The sequence below is a fragment of the Aedes aegypti genome, chromosome 2 (genome assembly GCF_002204515.2).
Source record: "Aedes aegypti strain LVP_AGWG chromosome 2, AaegL5.0 Primary Assembly, whole genome shotgun sequence".
Lineage (NCBI taxonomy): Eukaryota > Metazoa > Arthropoda > Insecta > Diptera > Culicidae > Aedes > Aedes aegypti.
In genome coordinates, this window is record NC_035108.1 from 25885161 (window position 1) to 25897624 (window position 12464).

The 12464-nt window shown below is 38.7% G+C and overlaps 1 protein-coding gene across 1 annotated transcript in view; it reads right to left on the reverse strand.

The window, feature by feature from the left end:
* The window catches only part of LOC110675397, a 194015-nt gene that overhangs the window by 145418 nt on the left and 36133 nt on the right, over window positions 1–12464 (reverse strand). The gene's annotated exons all lie outside the window — the stretch shown is intronic.

Sequence of the window (12464 nt, forward strand, 5' to 3'; positions counted from 1 at the left end):
ACCATCATAACAGGGTTGGAAGACAAGATCTATGACAATGTTCATTCAGTACCACACAAGGACCATTGTTACTCATTTGTTACATCAATGACCTTCCCACTGTACTGAAACACTTTTCCATGCATTTATATGCAGATGAAGTGCAGCTGTGCCAGCCAACAAATATGTTCACATAACTGAGACTGCAAGCGAATAAAGTGAACACTTATTCGATAAAAAAAAAGATTGTACAAAATGCACACATAACCTCTATTCGCACAAATCTGGAGGCCATATAAGTACATTTCAGAGAATTGATCATGGTCAATACAACTTCAGACAATTTGATTTGGCGTTCACTATAATCTCATGTATGATTGTGTATTGCAGCTTATATGACTTAATTTTTATAAACAAATAAAATAAAACCAAATAAAATAGCACAAGATGAGCATCGAACCTCTAACCCTTAAATCACTCGCCTGATACGCTACTATTATTACATCCGCGCAGTCGTGGTTGTAGACCTTGGTCTTTAAGCAAATGTAAATGAAACACTGTAGAGCATTGTTTGTGAATGTAACCGATCTTAATTGATATTTTTTAAATGACCAAATCAGTGCAACACTGAAGATTTCATGTTGACATTTGCAGATGTAACGAAGTGCAGCAATTTGTTATAGACATCGTACGAAAATACTGATGCAAAGTGATTTCATTGTTTTTCTGTTGAACGGCGATGTTCTTTTATCCGGTAAGTCAGTACCTATGTTTATGAATTCCACCTTTTTGTATGATTTTATTTCTACATCAGATGAACTCATAGGTACTCTCACATTGATGATTATAATAGAGTCAAACCAAGTAAAAAGGAAATCGTAATGGAATGGCAGTATGAAGTTACATATATGGTCAGATAAGATTGGAATTCTATAAGATGCAAATTCAAGTCAGATGAAATTTATGACTTCATTAACCCCTCTACCGGCAGCTTCTTTTTTTACCGCAAGAAAAAAATTCAAATCGCGATAACTTTTTTGTTTCTCGGTATTTTTGCACCATTTTTTAACAAGTTCTCAAAAAACTCTTCTAGTTTGAGGATCCGTGTCGATATTGATGATTGGTGATCTGGTTTTCCTTGGGGGACCGACATTTTCCATACAAAATGTCTTAAGCGGCCATTTTGTTTTACGTCAACTTATCGAAAAAGTAAAATGTGGGCTATACAATTCTATGTAATAAGGAGCTACTCTGAAAAAATCATACAAATTGGTTAAGTACTCTTAAAGATACCTGAAAATTACGATATGAGGTTTTTTGAAGTTTTCAAGATCTTTATTTGGTCAGTTTGGTACCAGCAACATAAATGCTCATTACTCAAAGACGGCTGCTCCAAATTGCTTCATATTTTCACAACATACTCTCATCAATGTATTGTTCCAAAGAGTGAACATCTGAATCCGTTAAAAAATCTGTAGCCTAACATATATACGTGGGTTATGATTAAGCGTCGGTCCCCAAGGAAATTCGGAATATCTCTGGATCCAGATGACCAATGATCAATATCGACACGGATCCTCAAACTAGAAGAGTTTTTTGAGAACTTGTGAAAAAATGGTGCAAAAATACCGAGAAACAAAAAAGTTATCGCGATTTGAATTTTTTTTTCCTGCGGTAAAAAATGAAGCTGCCGGTAGAGGGGTTAACGATTTCAATCAATTAAGTCTTTCATCATATCCAATTCCAACGAAAAGTGTACATTTATACAATTTGAAATGAACATCCTTATATGATCTCTGGTTTGCTGGTATAGGACCTTGTGCTCGTGATCTGATTGCGATGATGAACGCTGATTTGGAGAGGATAATGGAATGGTGTAACCGGAACGATTTAAGGGTAAACCAATCGAAAAGCGTAGCTTTGTTGATCTGAAACCGAAAAATACGCGTGGAATCAGCTGAACCTTTACCAGAAATGATGGAGGATGGACTACCGATAAAATAGGCAAACTGTGAACAACCTAGACCATGTTTTCCAGAACGATCTACAGTGGGACGGTTTGGTCTTGCAACAGTGTGGAAAAACTTACTTAGATCGTTACGGTGCTGTCCCAAACAAACACCGGTTACAACAAGACTAAAGCTATATAAGTCGCTCATTTACCCCACTTTATTTTTAGTGATTCGTTTCTAGTAAATTCTGGTGCAAAAAACATGAATCGGCTCCGCATAGCATGTGGATCATCTTTAGAAGAACCTCCTTGGCTGTCAATTTCAGAACTTTTACGTAAATCGATCCTGTATGTTTCTGAAAACTGATTTGTATGAGTAAAACAGTATCTTGGTTCAAAACTGTCATACTATTTCAGCAAATGTCGCTTATTCGAAATATTCAATCTAGGGGATACGACTCTTATTTTAATTTGGATTCCTTCATATATAATGATGAGCAAATTTACTTTGCTGTAAAGATCTACACTGTTGATAGAGTCGGCTATTTGAATTGTTTTTTTTTTTTTGTAGCAACTGAAGCACCGGCTGCGTGCAGGTCAATTTGGGGATGGGAGGGAAATGTTGACGTGTTACTTGCTTTATGAAAGCCGAGAAGTCCTCTGCACTTCTACAAGAAAACATTGGGAGTTTGAACATGGGAAAATATTCGTTTTGGTAAATTGTAAATATAATTTGGAAAGAATACGTGAGCACATACACGGATGACCGATAGCGATATTGCGGTTACTACGCGAGCCGGACACGATCCTGATTTCGTTGCTCGCTCCACACGAGCATTCAACAGATTCAACGGAAATATTTAAAGCGTTTTTTTTCTCTTATAAGCAGGTGAAATCAACTCACCTGTAAAAAATCTGAACTACTACGAAATGTTATATGTTGTTAACAAAATGTTAATAAAATCTTAGATTTGTGTTACCAAATTAGGATGATAGTGTTGTCTAATAACACAGAACACCTAGATATAAGAAATGAATGTAATGTTTGGAATTATACTAATAAAGAAATTAAAAAAAAAAAGATTCAACGGAAAACACTACTGATGCGTTTCGTTTTTTTTTCACCCGTTCAATTCGTTTTTTCATCCGTCCAACGCGAACCGGACACAATTGATCCGAATTCCGTCGCTCGCCGACAAAGGAACATGCAACAGATTCAACGGATCAAACATTACTGATCGATTGTTTATATCAGTATTTTTTCAATACATTTACTCATTTATATCTGGATAGGTGTTCCACTACGGTTTAAAATTAAGCCTAATTAAGCTATAACCGTTATTTTGTCAATATTGGACATGACAAAACAACTAAGGGCAGAAAATAATTTTGACCATAATTGACCCAAATCACTCCTATTCGCGTCGCCCGATCACACACCAGCTCAACAGGTTCCAGTGATTTCTGTAGAGTTTATTATGCATTGGCTGGCCCTGCTCCGTCTGTGTCGGTCGGTCGCCGCATTTTCTCGCGCCCGATAAACGACGACGACTACGACGGCGACGAAGACACATCGCACACTAGCTTATTAAATACAACTTGCTTACTCGCGGTTGTTGCTCAGGCTCTGTTGGCTCTGGAGAGAGAGATCAATTTCAACGGCGGAACGCGGCGACTCTAGACGATGACGACGACCGCAACGTAAGCAGCAGTAAAGCAACACCGCAGTAACAACATTATACACAACACTTCACTGGGTGGATGACTGGTTGGAAGAGATAGTGGGTGGATGGGGAGGGGGTGACTGGGGTGGAGCACGATGGTGGCCTTCAGTTTCAGAGTCCCCTGAGCACGTCACCAGCAGGCAGCAGCGAGGCGAATGTGCTGTATCGAATTGTTTTCCGCTCTCACTATTCGGGCTGGTCACATGCTGATAGAGGCCCTAATCGAGTGGGATTTGGGCATGGTTGTGAATGAACTTTAAATATTCAAATTGAAACTTTACCTACAATGGGTATGAGGCAGATTTTTTTGAGTAAATGCAGATTAAAGGCAGTTGGGTAGGTCTAGGAGTAAAAGCGAATTTGTTTGTTTTTTAAACGAGAATTCCATTCATTGTTCATTCAACTCATATGTAAAAGAAGTCAGGTGTGCAAGCATAAGCATAAATGATTGTAAAATTCGTAGTTACTTCTCCGTGATTACCAGAACGATCGAAGTGGCACAGAGATTCGATAATGGGGCTTAAAATAAGCTTACTTTCTCAATGTGCACAAATCAAGAGCTCAAAATTTAAGAGTCAATAACAACGCCGGCCACGTCCTTACGGTCATCGGGGGAGAGAAGGAATATTAGTTAGACAACCATTGTTACCGAGTAAACCTCTGCATCTCCACAGTTGTCATGGAAAGGATATTGGGTTAGTTGGGTAAGGTGAGGATCTAGGATTCACCTACCACCTTTTTTGAGAAAAGATTAAATATTCAGAAGCTAGACTAGACTAGCTGACTACTTATGTGTTCTGTACTCGAGTACATTTTGGAATCTTCCACAGCGAGTTTTCGATGAAGAGATCATTACATTTGCATCAAAGAATTTGAGTAGAATGCTCCTCAGTATATTCAGCAGTTCATAATCCCTAATATACATTAAATCGTTCTGTTACAAACGAGTAAGTTCCAGGTCTTGATTTATCGCCCATCTCAAATCATCTTAATCAGTATAACATTCAAATTTCGTTCATATTCAAACAATTCCTTTGTGGTCATATTAATTAGACATATCATTATCAGCCACTGTTGTCAACAATAGTACGTGCCTTGTCTCCTTAGTGGCGATTAGATTCATTCTAAAAATATACTCTTTATCTCCATGAAGCCGTAAAAACACATCAAGTAGCGGAGGAAGGCCGGCAGGCAGTGTTGATAGACTCACACTCAAAATCTCAATCAATACGCTCTCCCGTGAGAGCAAACTCATTAGAGATCTGATCCGCAAATCTCACGCTTGAGATTTTGATGCAAAATCAACTCAATCAACTCAAACCGTAAAAAATGATTCAGTCGCAAAACCCGGCAAAAACTCGTGAAACCCGAATGTTGTTGTTTACGTTAGAAAGGATTAACATAATTTTACCAGACTAACAAGAAAATATTGCCGTGTGTGAGTAAACTGTGGAAATACGAGACAATGAGTTAAAAAGGTGAGCCAACTCATCCATGATTTTTTGACTGCTGAGTTGCATGATTGACAACTCACGCATGAAAAATCTCAAGCGTGAGTTGTGAGAAATTGAGTTATTCACAACACTGCCGGCAGGGCGGAAAGCAGGCCGAATTTGCCACTTCCCAACCAATTGCCACTAATCATCATCAGTTATAGCCAGCAGTGCGCAGATAGATTCCATCCAACTTCGTCGGCGCAAATTGTTTACCCTATACCCCTATACGTTTACTGCGGTGCGATGATGTGAATGATCCAGAGAAATTCCCCTTCCTGAATTAGTTGAACAAGGCAGCAAAGAGAAAAAAAAAACGACACCAACTATTTTACATCCGTGAATCATACGTCCGCCCATTCGAGAGCACATTGCTTAGGGTAAAGTGTTTTAGATCATGACACAAACTCGCATATTTTGCCACCATGCCGCGCCATCGGGTTTTCGCTCGCTCGGTTGCTGATGGACTTCAGCATGGGATCCCAAGCAAGAGGAAAGCCCTCCACCAGGGTTGCCATTATGCCTGAATGAACTAAGTAAATGAAAACCGAGTTCTAGTACCAATACCATTTAATTCCACTAGAGTTTATATCCTTTGACAGATAAGCGTATTTCGACATCATCCTCGAGTTTAGTACACGACACTGAATATGGCCTTGCTGTTGAAGTTGAAATACGTGTACCTGTCAAAAGACACAAACTCTAATCATTACAATAAATCGAGCTCAAACCTAAAAGGGACTTGACCAATTCGATCAAAAAATTCCTTGAACAAGATACGAACTTAGCATGAGATGCATAATTTTTAGGGGGTTCTTGGACTTTTCTAGGAAAGGGGGCTTAGACCCCTATAGTCCACTGTATTTACGCCAAGGATTCTAAGGATCAATTTTTGTTTCCATTCTGTGTTGTAAGAAGTATAATTCTTATCGTCAAAATTGAAATCTTTTAGCATTGCTGCATGCTGCGTGGGTTCGAATCCCGCTGGTCGAGGATCTTTTCGCAGAGGAAATTTTCTCGATTCCCAGGGCATAGAGTATCTGCCACACGATATACACATGCAAAAATGGTCAATTGGAAAAGAAAGCTCTCAGTTAATAACTCAGTTAAATGCTCATAAGAATACTAATCTGAGGAGCAGGCTTTGTCCCAGTGGGGACGTAACGCCAGATAGAAGAAGAAGCATTGCTGCAGGGGCCTTCTTTAGCCAAGCGGTAAGAGTCCGCGATTACAAAGCAAAGTCATGCTGAAAGTGTCTGGGTTCGATTCCCGGTCGGTCCAGGATCTTTTCGTAATGGGAATTTCCTTGACTTTCCTGGGCATAGATTCTGCCACACGATATACGAATGCGAAAATGGCAACATTGGCAAAGAAAGTTCTCTGTTAATAACTGTGGTGTGCTCATTGAGCACTTATCTGAGAAGAAGGTTTTGTCCCTGTGAGGATGTAAGACTATAAAAAAGAAGAAGCTTTGCTGCACAATTGATCTGACAGATTTTGTCAGACTTTATATTTTGAATTTGTCAGACATTTTCCAAAACGTCATGGCAACCCTGCCCTCCACTCGAACCTTGCTGGTGCTGTTGCTGCAAAACGGAAGGGCAGTGGAAGCGGCAGGCCAAACGAGTTTCAATATTTATTTTTTATTCGGTCAGTCCAAAGGCGCGTAATAATATCGTGATGGACGAACCGGAGAGACCCAAACGAACGACCGACGGCAAAAAGGCAAAGTCAGAGGAAAAATAACCGCTCGGTCCGGTTTCCCTCTCGTGCAGAGCAGCACCCATAAGCATGAGTCAGTTACACCCATGCTTTTTTCTTGTTGATTCTGCTGTTATTATTCCGGTGTATTCCGATACCGAGAATGACTGCTGAGGCAAGCCCCGAGAGTTTCGTCCCCAACCAAGACGAAGCGTCGTAGTAAGAAGAAGATGAAGAAGTGGGAAAAGGCCTGCGTCAATGTGGTCGGTTTAGGAACTAAACGAATCAAGTTGTAGCAAATCTCTATTTTAAAAACATTTAACCACTGATTTATCCTATAGTTACTCTATCAGAGCTTTCAAAGATTCCTACAGTGCTTCCAACTGAATCTAAATATATTATTTATTTCAGGGTTTTTAGGAAACCCTACGAGAATTTCTCAATGAGTTCCTACGCCGATGTTTTCAATATTCCTTTCACACACTTTCATAAGGATTCCTTCGTAAATTCATTCACGGTTTCTATTAAAAATTCTCCGAAATTCCGCCAGGGTTTATTCCATTATTTCTATTAGGAACTCTTTAAGGAAACTTTTAACAAATACCTGAATTAGTTTCTGATAAAATTGCTGGAAAAATCTCTGCAAAATGCTTACAATAATATGAGCGGTAATAGATGTTTATTTAAAATATTAATTATATGAAAAAAACTTCTCACAATTTCCTGATATCAACCTGATAACCAAAGCAAATCTGTGCCTCAAATAACCTTGCTCCCGACGCCTACACAGTCCACAACATCACGATTCGTCAAACCTACTTGATTCATTCTGCCTTCACTCCAGTCACATGTGCTGTTGTGGCCCGTCTATAGATTCGGTCATCAAGCCCCATAACCTGTTTCTGTTGTTATTAATTCCAACGGAGAATCACGTCCAATCTCCACTCTCCTCCTGAGGAGGGTCTCCTCGTTCGCGCCAGCGATGCATGGCGGCGTGGTCTATCACTCGGGTCGGGTGGTGCTCCCCCATGCTAAAAGGTCCATTCTTGTCTTCCTTGTAGTTTTGCTCTATACGTCTCACATAATTATCGTCACTCCGCTCAACGCACCCAAGTCATCTTCGTCGTCGCCATGATCATCATCATCATCATCATCGTCGTCGTCGTCGCCAGCACCGTTTTGGATGGTCGCCGCCGCCGCCACCTTCTTATTGCGCTTGGACGGAATCACCATCAGAGGGGTAGACGCATTAAGACGGCCGCAGCGGAGGATTCAGCATATTTTCCCCTCTTCGGATAACAACACTGGATCCACCGTCAATTCAGTAATGCCGGTTGCTCCAGCACACACGTTTCGAACGCGCTTTGAAGTGCCCAGGCCGGTTTGCCCCAGTCTAGCCTGGGGTTCTTTTTCCCAAACGAAGCACGGCAGAGAGGCAGAAAAGACTTTTCTTCTGCGGCCCCTTTACACTAGGGTGTGCCAGGAACAAAATGTCAATGTCCGAAAAGTCTTGGTGCTTAAACCTAGAATGAAAGATTCTTCTTCTTCTTTCTAGCGTTACGTCCCAAATGTGACAGAGCCTTAGCTTAATGTTCGTACGAGTTAATTAATTAAAGCTTAATTTTCCTTAAATTTTTTGATAAATTCTTGAATCGTGTTCTTGCTAATACTTTGACAAATGTTCCTACTCAAAAAACAGCTATATCATATTTAAACTTTAATTTAAAAATGAGTCCGAATCTGAACCTTGACACTTTTAATCATGTTTGACAGTCACTTTATTGATAAAAATGACACCTGGGCTCAGCTTTTTAACACTGGGGTTGTTCCTATCTGACATTTCGAAATGGACACGGAATACAAAATATTCCTAAAATTTGAGTTTAAACCAAGAAGTGTGACAAAATCTAAAAATCAGAAAAAAATATTTTTTGGTCGTTAACCAACGTATAGCTTTTAAAAATTTAGTAAAATGAATTTTTGGACTAAACTTTGGCACTAAAATTGGGATAGCGCATTAGGTCTCTATTGACCATTTTTGCATGTGTGTATCGTGCGGCAGGTACGAAGATACACTGTGCCATGGGAAATCGAGAAAATTTCCAACCCGAAAAAATCCTCGACTGGTGAGATTTAAACCCACGACCTTCAGCTTGATCTTGTTGAATAGCTGCGCGCATACCGCTATATTTGTAGACTACCGTGCTGCTTCGAATTGCCAGACGCTTCGCATTTTAATAGTATTCTTGAGCATGAGCATGATTGCTTCGCATTCATAAAAGTCAATAAAATAATATTTTTTGTGTGAATTGAGGCCAGTGTCCGGAATTCTAAGCGTCCGGGCAATTCAAATCAACACGGTATATGAATTTTATAAAAAATCTTTTAGAGCAGGCCTGCCCAAACTTTTTGAACCGCAGGTCAAATCGCTGAAAAAACTTTGTGTGATTTATATGAAATATATGTTTACGCCTCCCTGGAGTTCTATCGGTGATGTTGCTCTCCAATCTAGTGAATTTTTGTGACACAAACTATTTATAGGACGGTACTTGTGAACTTGTACAAAACGTTTATTTGACTACATAAATTGGACTAGCGCTTAGCTCAATAACGATTGGCTATATAAACTGGACGCGTAAACAGAATATGAACTAGTTATATTAATAGCTTATTCAATAACAGTATGTTCTAACAAATCCGAAAATATCGATTTAATACTTTAAATTGCGTCAACAATTTGAAAATTCTATATTGAATCTTTGGGAATGTTGTCCAGTATTATAAAAAAAATCTGCTCAAAATACTATTATGAACTCATCTAAGATTCCGTAAAAGTCTTGCATAAGGCTATAGGTAGCCTTGCCCACAATTTTATAAATAGACGTATTGAGTTCGATGACAAACCTGCCCAAAATCAATGAAATGCTGTTGAAGATTCTGTGAGATTCCTGCCCATGATAGTCACGAATCGTTTCCAGAATTCTTTGAGAATCCTCCTCAAGATTTTGTAAAAAGACTTTTGTTATTGTTGTTATTCCAACAAGATTATTTTTTCTTATGATGAATGAGTAAACATATTATCTTAAAACTAAATTGAACCTCTTTGTGTGTTCTGATCTGACTTCAACTTAATGGAATAATCAACGGATCAAATACAAGAAACATCTTCAAATCTTCCACGGGCTGCACAAAATGAAGTCGCGGTCATGGATGCGACCCGCGGGCCGTACGTTTGGCAGCCCTGGCTTAGAGCTAGAAGAGAGAGAGGAAGCAGTCACTGAAAAACCGCACATTCGAAGAGCAGAGCTTGAAAACCCGTAAGAATTCAACTAAAAGTAATTCAATTTTTTTTATATCTTTATTAACGAGATTTTTAGCCCTGGGCTAGTTCACCTCGGGACCAACGGCTTTACTTCCCTTCCGAAGGAAGTCGTCACTGATGTTTTTTAAGTGACTATATCGGGGATGGGATTCGATCCCAGGTCCTCGGCGTGAGAGGCATGTGTTCTAACCACTACACCAGGTCCGTCCCCGTCGTCCGTAATTCAAATTCTTGCTGTTTTTCGATGGTTTCACATTTTAAAAAGTTGAATACCCAAATATAGTTGTGTGTTGGCAAACTGCTATTGATATTTTTTTATAATCATTCCTTTTTCATAGTGAACAACAAGAATTGAATATAATTCAAAATAAGTTCATCTGACCGTTGTGCACAACAAAATAATTGAAGAAAGAAGTCAAAAAAGGTAGAAAACATGCCAACTGTCAGTGAGCTGTCTCCTCTCTCAGGTTTAGAGATTCCTCCAGATCGATTTGTTGACAATGTTCATTTTTGATAAAAACTGTTATATTTAGACGTATTGGATCCCCTGACCGTTATTATCAGAAAAAAATCTCCATCAAATCTGTGCTCACCAGTCGATTTCTATAGCTAAGCTGCATGTCTGGGCAAAATTTAAAAAAAATCGTAGGGCCCGTTTTGAAGTTACGCCCTTTTGAGTGTGTAAGTCCACTAATTCTAAGAAAATCTGAGATATTCAAACGAGTTTTCATTGGCCGAGATTATGAGGATAGATATAATATTAAAATTTGAACCAAAGTAGGTTTATATAGTGATTTGTAAGTTCAGGGAAGAGGTTTGAATGAGAAAATAGACGAAATTTGGACTTACGTCCTTTTGGAAGCGTAACCATTGAAAACACTTATTTCCAATAGTTTAATTAGGCATTCTTATACTTTTGAGCATATTCAAATGTTTTCAATGGCACATTGCACTTATATGCCGCCAAAGTATTTCACAATTAACTGATTTTCCATAGGCTCAAGTGTTTTAAGGCATTACGGAGCTAATTGCATCATGTAACCAAATTAGTTCTTGTAGCACAATATTTTGGCTAGCTTGGTGAACCCATATACTCACGATTCAGTTCATTTTACATGCAATTATTGTTACCTGTTGTACATCGAAGAGAAGTATACGTCAAGAAATACTTTACGAGGTAAGTTTTCGGTTATGGATAACAGTATATGGAATAAAATAAAATTAAAAACGTAGAAAGCAGCGATACAAAATGGAAGAAAACGATGCAAAGTTTAGAACATCCGTTGTTATTTTGTTTAATGGAGTTCAAATTTGTAGCATTAACAGAGCTTAATTTTATATGTTTGTCTTTGCCAATTTGGAAAACTTTGTGAGGCTTCAAAAGTACGTTTTTTTTACTTCACAAGCACAGTCTGCGATCGAAAACAAATAAGTTTACATGGAAATCTTCAGATTGTGTAGGATTGGAACCATATTCTGGTATGTCGTCCAGCAGGTTACCAAAAGGGCCACTGAACAATTTACGATTTTCCGATAATCAAAACTGGAATTTACGTAAAATCCATGAACAACTCTGTTTTAACCATATTTTATATATCTTTTCAAAATTATACCCCTTGACTTTGAATTCCATTATCCCGAATACTAGAAGACCATCTCCGCAAGTTCCAGTTTCTAGAATGGCATTACTTCGAATTCCATTATCACGGGACAATGTTATACAAGGTAATTATATATTCGGGACAATAGCATTCAGTCTAATAGTGCGTTCAGGGTGATGACACTCGGGTTAATGAAATTCGGAGTTGAGGTATAGAATCTTCTCAAGTGAGTTTGATTTTCAAGGGAGACATGTAGCATAAAGCTCTGAAGGTGTTATGATTTTAAATTCAATTAAACCAAATAATAACGAATGTTTCTTACTTTTCTAAGGCATATTTCAAGTACTGAGGCTTTCTCTCCACGAGTTACTAGTTACTGATTGATTTATACAATTCTTTTACTATTGTATTCATACAGAGCTCTTACGTGTTCGTGAAATCGAAAAGACCGAGAAACCCAATGGTAAAATTGTAGATTTTTTGAAAAATATAAATGTAGTAATGTATGCTACAAATGATCACAAAAGTATTGACAGTGGTCTAGAGTTCTATAGTTTGGCTAATTGTGCATTACTCAGCAATTGAAGTTTATGTTCTGAGGCAGTACAAAATTAGCCGCAATAGCCGGTAGCTTCTGCTTCTTCTTATTGGCATTACGTTCCAACTGGGACAGAGCCTGCTTCTCTACTTAGT